The sequence below is a fragment of the Ranitomeya variabilis genome, chromosome 4, assembly GCF_051348905.1.
Source record: "Ranitomeya variabilis isolate aRanVar5 chromosome 4, aRanVar5.hap1, whole genome shotgun sequence".
Classification (NCBI taxonomy): domain Eukaryota; kingdom Metazoa; phylum Chordata; class Amphibia; order Anura; family Dendrobatidae; genus Ranitomeya; species Ranitomeya variabilis.
Genome location: NC_135235.1, coordinates 611,259,438 through 611,271,531, shown reverse-complemented (window position 1 = coordinate 611,271,531; position 12,094 = coordinate 611,259,438).

The window sequence follows — 12,094 nt, the reverse complement described above, 5'->3', positions numbered from 1 at the left end:
TGTCACTTACTATAAATATGTACTTTTCTGTTACCTCGTGGAAACGCCGCTGTCCTACTGAATCCAGTGATGGTTTTTCTTTTGTTCCCATGCGTCTCTGTTCCTGAGATATAGTCCTCTATACCTTTTTAAAATAATCTATTCTTGTTAGACAAGAGGGTGTAACTTAAAAGGCTTGGTTTAAATAAAGAGAAGATAGGACCATATCTCAGGACTGGAGAGGACAGGAAAAGAAAAAAAAACCCAATGCCGGATTCAGGAGAACAGCGGCATTTACACCATGTAAAAAATATATTTATGGCAAGTGACAGGTTTTCTTTAAGAGACACAATGTAGTATCTTGTTTCAACATAATATATAGCCATTGTGGACTCCAACCTTCTATAAATCCAGTCCTCCTAGATCTTTATGGCACTTGCACAATACAATAGGTAATAATTGTGACCTAAGGTTATTCAATATGGGGGGTTTATAGCCCTTGTGCAATATTATATTGGTCAGCAGAGGGAATACGTTATTGTTAGACATAAGCCGCAGAATTTGCTATTCTGTAAACTTCTATTATTCCTTTTATTCTCCTAATCTCCTTCCAGGACATGTCATTGGAGTACAATGCTAGGAGTTTAGTCACATCACATGTAGCAGTAATGTAGCTATGGGGTGAGTCATTATCATGGGCCCCAAAGCTTAGAGGGGTAACAGCACCCTTATATTGATTATTGAGATGGAATGGTAAATGATCAATAGGGTTGCAACACTAGAAATCAACGACTTCCTAAAAGCCTTAAAGAGGGTTGTGTTACAATTAGAAAAACAGCGCTACCCCCTGTGCACAGGTTACGCCTGGTACTGCAACTCAGCCCCATTCACTTCACTAGAGCCTAGCTGAAATCCCAAACACAACCTGTGGATAGGGATATCGCTTTTTTTGTAGGAAAGCAGACATGTTTTTACTTGGCCAAATTTATTACTTTATTTGATTAAAAACAATGCTTGACAAACATGAGAAGAGGAATTTTCCGTTCAGACGTCAGATTGGGACGACATGGGGCAATTTTCCATTTTGCAAATACGCTTCTGTGTGTTTTTTCATTGAAGCAAATTATTTGTTCTTCCCTAGCCTCCGTCATAAATTTTTCAACCCTCCAAGTAATGGGACACTGGCCCGCAATCGGTCATCATTTAGAGAGTGATGAAGTCATCAGATTCCATGCTGGTGATTATTTTTCAGATTGGTATATTTTGGGGTCACTGTTTTTATAGGACCATTTTTTTGATCTCTGATTGATGGCAGTAAATATTTGTTGCCGTGTATCAGCCATCTCTTGTAAAGAGCAATGCCCCTATGTGAGTAGGATATGAAGCTTCTAGATGGTACATCGGTGTTTACAGACCATCCAAGTGCCCTATTATGGCTCTATAGTGCAACTCTCCAAGCCACATAACCTAGCCTCGCTCACCATCTATAGATGTGTGGTTTTCTGCCTCAGAAAAGAATCACAAGTTTCAGGAAGGTTTGGCATGGTCTGACTGTTCCGGAAGTCCAGGATGTCTCCCGTCTGGGCGTGTTGGGAGAGTTGGTAAGTATGGACTAGACCCCAAAACAGATAAAGACCACAGACCCTCTAAAGAAATATACACTCCCCATCAGCTCCCCTAAAATGTTACCTACCCCAGGCCAGACCATATAAACTTCTACAGACCCCATACCAGACCCAATAAACTAATGCAGCCCCTAGGCCAAACCATATAAACTTCTACAGACCCCAGACCGGGCCCTCTAAACAAATGCAGAACCAAAACCAGAAACACTAAACTAATTTGGTCTCCAGACTAGACTCTAAACTAATACAGACTGAAAACAAGATGTCGTAAACTAATACAGACCGCAGACCAGACCCCCTAAACGTATACAGACTCCAGATCTAGCTCCGGATTCACTCACTTCAGATTGCTGCTACAGTTTGTAATCCTCTCCACTCCTGGGCACTGCCCCTGGCACCAGGACATTTTTAGCAGCTTTACCCAGGAGTGAAAAGGACTACAGGAATTTAGAGAGGTGGTACTTGGGAGGTTTGCCAGCTTTTCTGAGAATTTTGGCAAGTAGAGAATTGTATCGGGAGTAATTCCTTTATATAATGCACCCCCACCTAAACCCATCAATAGGCCATACACACTGACCCCGTGAACTGCTGCCGGCAACCATTGTACAATCATTGGCGAGATCGATCTTCTTTATAAAACTTTAGGTTAAATTTGGAATCACTTCTTCCTAGGAAGGAGGTATAATAACCCATAAAACATCCATTTGGTAAACTGCTTGAGATGCAAGTCCCTAATACATTAATTGGCTCCCAACCAGAGTTCACCTTATTAAATACCTAAGAATTAAAGTAATGCAACCGGATGATGGAAGAAACCTGTCTACACAAGGAGGAGGAATTGCCCAGGAGGCCGCACTTCAAAGGAAACAGTTGCGTTTCAGTGAGTAATTTAGCTTTATGGGTTATTAAAAGCCTACAGTTGTACAAACAGCGTTTACGATGGAGGAAGCGCACTGCCCCAGGGAGGCCGCTACTTGGCAGCCTGTACAACGGAGAATTTGTTTTTAAAACTTGAAGAACATGTATTGTGGGTCTCTCTGCAAACATGACACTGACAGTCCCTACATGTTATCTCCAGTGACTTCATGTGATGCCATATATGACACTGCAGCGCCCCAGAGTCCTGGTCGTTGCAGTAGCATGGTTCAGCCACTAAGGGGGGCCATGCTGCGTTCAATGGCACGGAAGGAGTTCTCTGAGCAGGTATCACAGTCACCAATACATTTCACAGCTGGGCCTCTGGGGGAGCTAAGGGTGCTATTCATTAGGCCACTCCCCACCATAGTGGGTAAACTGGGGGTCAGGCAGGAAGTTAGAGAGAACGCTGACGGGATTGAACGGAGCAACACCTGGTGGCAGAGGGTGTTGTGAAGGGAGAGACTGTAGGGTCTCTGCCAGGGGTGGGATCCTGGCAGAGGCTTGGCATGGAAAGAACGTAAAGGGACCGTGCCTGCTCAGCATAGCGGCGGTGCCCAAGGAAGGACTAAGAAGCGAGATAGATTGTGCTGAGTGAGAAACGAAATCAAGCGAAAGGAGATACCAGTGAGGGTTGTGCTGAAAGAGGCAGCACCTTACTGAGGCGCACTACCGGTGGCCGGAACGCCGAGGAGGTAAAGAGTTTCAAGCCATACCTCAGACCTACGGCAGGGCAGTTAGCTTGAGGCGGACTGTCTCACGCATCACCCAGGAAGGCAAAGGGGGGTACCAACAGGAGAGGGGCGCAGATAGAGTCCCGGAAGATCTCCGAGCCTCCCCGTCATACGGGTGCGTTCCTACCATAGTATCTGGAGGGACGAGGAAGATCATTGCGAATTAAGTTGTTGTGGGGGAGCGCGAGAGACAGACACAACAGTTGTGGGGTACTTTCCGTAGGCACGGCAGGGAAGGACTGCAACACATGGCGCTAGAGGGAGGGCGCCGATTTCCACCTGCGGGGAGGGCTCTGGAGGTGCCATTGGGCCGGCCGGACTTGCGCAGCCTGGTGAGCCGTGTTCCGGACTGAGGACCCAGAGAGCTTCAGTGGAGAGGTGAAGAGACTGCAACCTGGTGTCCTCGTTATTTACCGCGACCTGCACCCCACAACTGCACCGCTACAACATCACTTATTGCACCGGACGTCCCCCGCTGACAGACAGGGCCACGGACCGGGTCTAGCCACCGTGACAACCCCAGGACTGAGACCTAGAGGCCCGGCTCCGGGTACCCCTAGGCCCTGCGGCGGTGTGGGGGCGCTCCAACTTGGCGTCACGAACAGGATCTACTTAAGCCTGAAGAATCAGGTCATGTGTGCCTAGAGACTGTGATTTACTGTACTTTATTGCAAGATTGTGCTGCGCCATTGGCCGCCAGAAGTTCCCGCCAAAAGGCGCCGCCATTGCTACACCCCAGGAGAAGGAGGGTGTGTTATGGGCGGAGACTCCCAGTGTGGCGCGAGAAATGGCTACCGCCCCCTGCACTTCTGGCTGCAGAGGAATGACCTGCCCCAAAGCAGAAGAGAAACACCCCTTGATATGCAACGGCGGGAAGCGGGTGACGGAGAAGCCCGACCTCGGAGAAATGGCGGAGCTAGGTGCATGCACTGCCACCGACTATCAGGCAGCGATGATGAACGGCGAGTGCCTGAGCGAGGAAGAAGCAGTTCCGGCCTGCCCTTCTTCACCGGAGATGGACCGGAAGCCTGCGGACCCGACAGCGGAGTTACGTCCACCAATCCCGACCTCGGAGTTAGAGGAGGGGGAACCACGGCCAGCGGGGCCGAATCCGAGCATCCCATTGGAGGAGCCCCGGTTCGGGCTGCAGCAAATTCCAGCGTCCTCGTTAACGGACCGGAGCGACACCGATGGAACCATATTAGGCGCAGGTATGGCCGACGTCCCTGCTCCCCTCCGCGAGCCCACTTCCATGACCCACCTCTATCGCAGTAGGGAGCGACTTATCTCGGCAGGGCTAATGGTGCTATCCCCCGATGACCTGGGGAGGATGGTGCCACCGCTGTCGACTGGAGTGGGGGAGCCTGTGGATGTGAGCTTAGATGGAGTAGTTCTTCGGTGGGACACCCCCTGGTTTAGAGCAGATGGATCCCGGGAGAACGGGTCCACTCTTGCGGTGCTTACATGGGAACAATATAGACAGTGCTTGATTCTGCAGTGGAAAGGACGGAAAGGAGCTGAGTCGATGGGCCCAACGAAAGTACAACAACCCCCCCCGGCATGGGATGACAGAGACGCGGTAAGGCGGGGCACTGTGTTGGCCTACCATGTAAAAAGGGGGTGGGGCCTCATACACGAGCCGGGACTGGATACTGATGTTTTCGTTGCGCACTGTAACGTGAGGGCTCCCTGTTGTGGCCGAAGTGGAGAACCGTTACAAAAGGGGGATCCAGTGACCTACAGCCGCCACTTGAACCCACTCGGGTGGTATGCACGAAATGTTCGGCGGTGTATGTCTGGGCCTGCGGCACCTGCAGCCCCAGATCTGGTCCCGGGAGCGCCTGAACTTGTCACTATCGCGACGGTACGCCTAGTGGCAGCCCCGGAGTTGGCCAGTCGAGTCCATCTGCATGTTCGAACCGAGGACACTGGCGCTGTAGTGACCGGGGTCCAGGAACCAAAGCCACCGGAAGGAGAATAAACCTCGATACCATGAAAATGTAAATAGTTAACTGTTCATTCCTTTAACTGTTCCTGTTTGCTAAACCCGTCTAGGGTTAAAGGTGACCCCTTTGTTGACCCGGGGTCACTGTTGTTTTCCTGAAGTTTATACAGTTTTAAAAAAGAGAACTGCAGAAATCATGAACTGCGCATGATTCAAACTTTCCCTTGTAAATAGTTTGCACTTTCTTAAAGGTGCTCCCTACTGGTTTTAGTCAAAAGACACTTTGCGAAGAAACCGTTCCTACTGGTCCTAGTTAAAGACACTTTGTGAAGATACCGGACCGGAACTTTGCATGAGACTGGTAGGCTGAGAAGACGAGCTACCTCAGAGAGACCTGGTCCCCTCTTAAAGGGGATGTGAAGAATTGTACTTGAAAGCGATACTGTTACAGAACAGTAATGTGGTAATGATGCCTTAAAAAGAAAATGTAACTGTTTTACATGCCGAGTTATATGTGTTGAATTTGTTAAAATGTGAAATTTGAATAATGTTTTGAAGACAGGAAAGATGCAGAGAGCCCGTAGGGGTAGAAGTAGAGGTCTGCATAGTTGAAAGTAAGAGAAGTAATAATGAGGGTGAGGATAGAAGGTAAACCCTGCGTCCCCATTGAAAAGTTACTTTATTGCTAAGGACAGAGAGTGAACCCGTAGGGGTTAGAGAGTGAGTCCTTAAAGGGGCCGAGTAGAGCTGGCTCAGAGTTCTTCAACCGAAAGGAATGTTATGTCTATACTGTGTATAGTAGCGAAAGGCAGTAGGCCCTGGCTGAACAGGGCGGTCCTGTAGAAGAAAGGAGAGGCAGTAGGTCTGGTGCCGTAGGGACAGGCGGTCCTGCAGGTTCACAAGAAGGAGAATGTAAAGTTGAAATGCCTTGTAATGTGATTATAGGAAGGCCTTTGATAGACTAAGAGTGTGAGTTTCTTAAAGGCAATGTTAAGTTATTATTTCAAAAAAATTGCACTAAATAGAATACCCGGTTGGGTAACAGAAGTTATTTATACTCTGTAAATTATAAGGTTAATTATGTTTGTAACGTTACAAGTGTCCTCACCTCCCATAAAGGGAAGCCTACTTAAGTATACTTATTGTTATTTGCACTCAACAAAATTGTATGTCTTTTTGCTAACCTGTATTGTTGTTTTTCTTCCCAGTCCCGGAGTACTGTGTTTAACCAGGGGGGAGTGCAGCGCCCCAGAGTCCTGGTCGTTGCAGTAGCATGGTTCAGCCACTAAGGGGGGCCATGCTGCGTTCAATGGCACGGAAGGAGTTCTCTGAGCAGGTATCACAGTCACCAATACATTTCACAGCTGGGCCTCCGGGGGGAGCTAAGGGTGCTATTCATTAGGCCACTCCCCACCATAGTGGGTAAACTGGGGGTCAGGCAGGAAGTTAGAGAGAACGCTGACGGGATTGAACGGAGCAACACCTGGTGGCAGAGGGTGTTGTGAAGGGAGAGACTGTAGGGTCTCTGCCAGGGGTGGGATCCTGGCAGAGGCTTGGCATGGAAAGAACGTAAAGGGACCGTGCCTGCTCAGCATAGCGGCGGTGCCCAAGGAAGGACTAAGAAGCGAGATAGATTGTGCTGAGTGAGAAACGAAATCAAGCGAAAGGAGATACCAGTGAGGGTTGTGCTGAAAGAGGCAGCACCTTACTGAGGCGCACTACCGGTGGCCGGAACGCCGAGGAGGTAAAGAGTTTCAAGCCATACCTCAGACCTACGGCAGGGCAGTTAGCTTGAGGCGGACTGTCTCACGCATCACCCAGGAAGGCAAAGGGGGGTACCAACAGGAGAGGGGCGCAGATAGAGTCCCGGAAGATCTCCGAGCCTCCCCGTCATACGGGTGCGTTCCTACCATAGTATCTGGAGGGACGAGGAAGATCATTGCGAATTAAGTTGTTGTGGGGGAGCGCGAGAGACAGACACAACAGTTGTGGGGTACTTTCCGTAGGCACGGCAGGGAAGGACTGCAACACATGGCGCTAGAGGGAGGGCGCCGATTTCCACCTGCGGGGAGGGCTCTGGAGGTGCCATTGGGCCGGCCGGACTTGCGCAGCCTGGTGAGCCGTGTTCCGGACTGAGGACCCAGAGAGCTTCAGTGGAGAGGTGAAGAGACTGCAACCTGGTGTCCTCGTTATTTACCGCGACCTGCACCCCACAACTGCACCGCTACAACATCACTTATTGCACCGGACGTCCCCCACTGACAGACAGGGCCACGGACCGGGTCTAGCCACCGTGACAACCCCAGGACTGAGACCTAGAGGCCCGGCTCCGGGTACCCCTAGGCCCTGCGGCGGTGTGGGGGCGCTCCAACACCATATAGGAATTCTATCACCAGTGAATCTGGGAAGGAACTTCACCTCTGGTGGTACCATTCTCAGATTCTGACCCAATTTGGAGATGGAAGGGCACATTCTCACTTCTGGCTTAGAAAACAGCTACTGTCTCAGAATATAAAAGAGACTCCCAAACTCCTGGAGGGGGTTCGCAGGTTTTCCAGGCACCATGATCCCCATAAAGCCCTGTTTCTGTAGTCCTAATAAATCTCAGGTGCCGCCACACACAATGCCATCATGCTTCAGTCAATGTAGTCTGCAGTGTTTTGGTCTGAAGTCTAGATTTGCTTAAGGTGTTTGGTCTTGGTCTGAAATGACGGGTTCTGGTGTGGGGGCTGTATTTGGGAGGTCTGATCTGGGGTCTGCTTTCATTTAAAGATTCTAGTATGAGGTCTGTATTAGTTGAAAAGGACTGGGTTTGTATTTAGTGTGTCTGGTCTGGAATCTGTATTTGTTTAGGGATCTGGGTCTGTATTTAGAGGGTCTGGTATGTGTTTTTGTGAGTCTGGTATGAGGTCCGTATTACTTAAAAAGATCTGTTTGTATAGGGGTCTGGGTCTGTTTTTAGGTGGGATAGTCTAGGGTCTATTTGTTTATGGGTCTCATCTGAGTGTATTTTGGAGATCTGATCTGAGTCTTTATTAATGGTATCTGGTCTGAGGTCTTTATTTGCTTTAAGGCACTAGGTCTGTATGTATTTAAGAGCTCTGGTCTGGGGTCTGTATTTGTTTGGACAGGGGTGGGAAATCTCAGGCCGCAGATTCTTGGGGACCACAGTGGCAGCATCTCCTGAGATGTTTATACCGCAGCTCCAAAGTGTCTGCTGTGATGTCTATGCCATAGCCCCATGTGACCTGTGATCTATATCCTGCAGCCCCATGTCTCCTGTTATGTATATAGCGCAGCCGCATGTCTTCTGTGATGTATATACAGCAGTCTCGGCGTCTCCTTTGTGATGTATTTACAGCAGAGTCCCAGTATATCCTATGTGATGTATACTGCAGTGAAGAAAGGCCATACTGGGCCCCTGGCTATCAAGGGAGGCCGACATGACGGGGTCACGTGCGAAGGCAGGAGCCTTAAATATGAGTGGGGCTTTACAGGGTTAAAACCTGAGGTGTTAGTTTTTGAAATGGGGGGCGGGATCACAATAAGGGGAAGGGTAGGAGGAGTTGGGGGGAAGTAGGGTTTAGGGTGGTTAGCAAGAAACCGCCAATTTTCTGGTAAACTGAAGAGCGATCACTCACCTGTCTGTGAGCGGACGAAGCTCCCACCCACCCTGCCTTTGTTAGGACATTGTTTTTTCTTTGGGGTTGTTCACGGGAATTCATGTCTCGCTGGAGGGGATGAAAGTTTAATTATTGTCATAGCAGTAAGGCGAGGGAGGGAGGTCCTCGAAGTTGGTGGAAATGGGGACGGCGGATTGTAGGGGGCGGGATCTCTATTTGTCCTGGACTCCCCCTGAGTGGATTCTGAGTGGATGTGGTCGATCATTCCGTGGAACGGATGATTAGGGGAATTGGTATTTGGTTGGTTTGGCCGGGCTGGTCACTATCTAGCTCCGAGCTGGTACTTAGCGGCTGGAGGTAAGACTAAGCCTGGAGGCCAAAGGAAAAGAACTTTGCACATTGGAATGCTTAATTTGTGGCTTCGAGGACCACCCCTTCCTAGGTTGGGATATTGTTAATTTTTGTAATTGTTTGTTAATAAAAAGGCTGCTGTGGCCATTTAATCCAAAATCTAGTCTAATGTCATTCTTTGGTGTCTACAATTAAATTTCTCTTGTGGTGAGGTTTGTTTCAGAAGAAGGGATTTCGGGGAATGTGTTAGGCCTCAAAAGGCGATTATGAGTCAAGTGTACCCCATACGTCATGAATTTCCCACTGTGAGGAGACCTGCAGTGCAATGCACATCTGTGTTCGGTAAGCCCTCTTTCACACATCCGTTTTTTAGAATCAGTCACAATCCGTCAGTCTTGAAAAGACGGATCCTGTGCCGATTGTAAAAAACGGATGCACTGGATCCATTTTTTGTAACGGATCCGTTGAAGTAGTTACAGCCGGAATTTTAAGAAACAGAATTCGAGAGAGATGGATGCTCAATTTTAAAAAAACACAATCCGTCACTGGATTCCATTTTTTGACGGTCAGCGATGGATCCTGCGTCCATTGGCTTCCATTATAGCCAACGACGGACTGCACTGGATCCGTCGCTGGGCTATTTTACGACGTACACAAAAAGTTTCTATGTGCGTTGTCTCCGCCCGACGGACACAGAATTTACGACGGATGAAACGGAAGGCAATCCGTCACTAATACAAGTCTATGAGAAAAAAACGGATCCAAAAGCAAGATTTGCTGGATCCGTTTTTTTTACAAAACGACGGATTTGGACAGAAACAAAAAGACTGAAGTGTGAAAGAGGCCTTAGGCTACTTTCACACTAGCGTTTTTTTTAATCTGTTGCAATCCGTCGTTTTGGGCAAAAAAATGGATCCTGCAAATGTGCTTGCAGGATGCGTTTTTTGCCCATAGACTTGTATTAGCGACGGATCGCGATGGATGGCCACACGTCGCGTCCATCGTGCACTGGATGCGTCGTGTTTTGGCGGACGGTCAGCACGAAAAAACGTTCACGTTAACTTTTTTTGTTCGTCGCGGCCGAAACTCCGCCCCCTCCTCCCCGGACTTCAGAATGGGCAGCGGATGCGTTGAAAAACTGCATCCGCTGCCCACGTCGTGCACAAATTTCACAACATGCGTCGGTATGTCGGCCCGACGCATAGCGACGTACCCGTACCGACACAAGTGTGAAAGTAGCCTAAGACTTATTGCTGTGAGTTTTTTACAAAACTCATCAGTGCAAGGTCGCCTGTGCTCCAGACCAATGTGGGTCTGTATTTGCATAGGGAGAATGGTGTGCGTCTCTACTTAGGGGGTCTGATCTGTAGTCTGTTTTGTTAAAATGGTCTCATCTGGTCTGGTCTATGGTTTGTATTAGTTTACGAGTCAAAGTATGTGTCTGTAATTAGGGGTCTGTGTTTATGGGGTCTAGTCTGCTTTTCTTTGGGATGTACTTTAGGGCAATTTTGAACAACTTGTAATGTAGTGTCTTGGATTGGAGTCATGGCCCACAAAAATGGGAGGGGTATACCTCGTATAATGCACATTTCATTTCTTGGTGGTAGGCATTTATAGGCTAGAGATGCAGGGTTTACTACTCATGATGAAAAAAAACTTACTTTATGGGCTGGATTGGGAGACTGTGTTGGAAACACTATGGTTCTTGAACAGCTGTATAGGCACAACTAGTGCGAATCCCACCATTTAGGCACTGACATTTGGTTAACGTGAGTTTACTGGAACTTTACAAGCAGGAAAAATATCAGCCAATCTATGTAATTGGCATTCTGCCAGGGCGCATTGACGCAAAAGCTTGTTATGGTTTAGTTTGTGGTTAGAGGACCACACCAAATCTTTGTAGAAGGTGAAAGTTTTTCTTGACATACGGTGTTTACAATTGTGGGTGTAGCTGTGATACCATTATGGGACATTAGCTTCAGAGAAAAGATTAGTTATCAAGCGTGTCAAAGTATCAAAGAAAGAAAGCATTCCTAAGTATAGGTGCAGTACGAAAGAAGTCTTTAAAAGTGAAGTAAGACATAAGGAGGGATAATGGAATGAGCAACTGGTGCCATCACTGATAAAGTAATAGCCGAAAGTGTTGGCACCCTTGAAACTGTTCCAGAAAATGAAATATTTACAGTATCTCAGAAATTTATTGCAATTACACTTGTTGTGTGTTATACATGTTTATTTCTTTGTATGTATTGGAACAGTACATAAAAACGGAGAAAAAAAAGGCAAACTGGACATAATTTTGCACAAAACCCCCAAAATGGGCCAGACAAAATTGTTAGCACCGTTCCGAAATTGTGGGTAAACAACTCTGTTCCAAGCATGTGCTGCTTATTCCAATTCGCTTGTGGCAAGTAATAGTCATGGGCAACATGAAAATCACATTTGAAACCAGATAAAAAAGAGAGAAGTTGTCTCAGTATTTGCATTGTATGTTTGTGTTAGCCACACTATGCATGGAGAACGGAAAGAGGTGAAGAGAACTGTCTGAGAACTTGAGAACCAAAATTGTCGGACAATATCAACAATCTCAAGGATACAAGTCCATCTCCAGAGATCTTGATGTTCCTTTGTCCACGGTGTGCAACATAATCAAGAAGATTTCAACCCATGGCACTACATGGCATGGCACATGGTAGCTAATCTCCCTGGACAACAGAGAAATTTGATGAAAGGTTGCAATGCAGGATAATAGAGATGGTGGCTAAGAAGCCCCAATCAAGGTCCAAATAAATTCAAGCTGTCCTGAAGACTCAGGGTGCAACAGTGTCAGCACAAACTATCCGTTGACATTAGAATGAAATTAAACGCAATTAAACGCAATGGCAGGAGAACCCACTGCTGACACAGAGATATAAAAAAGCT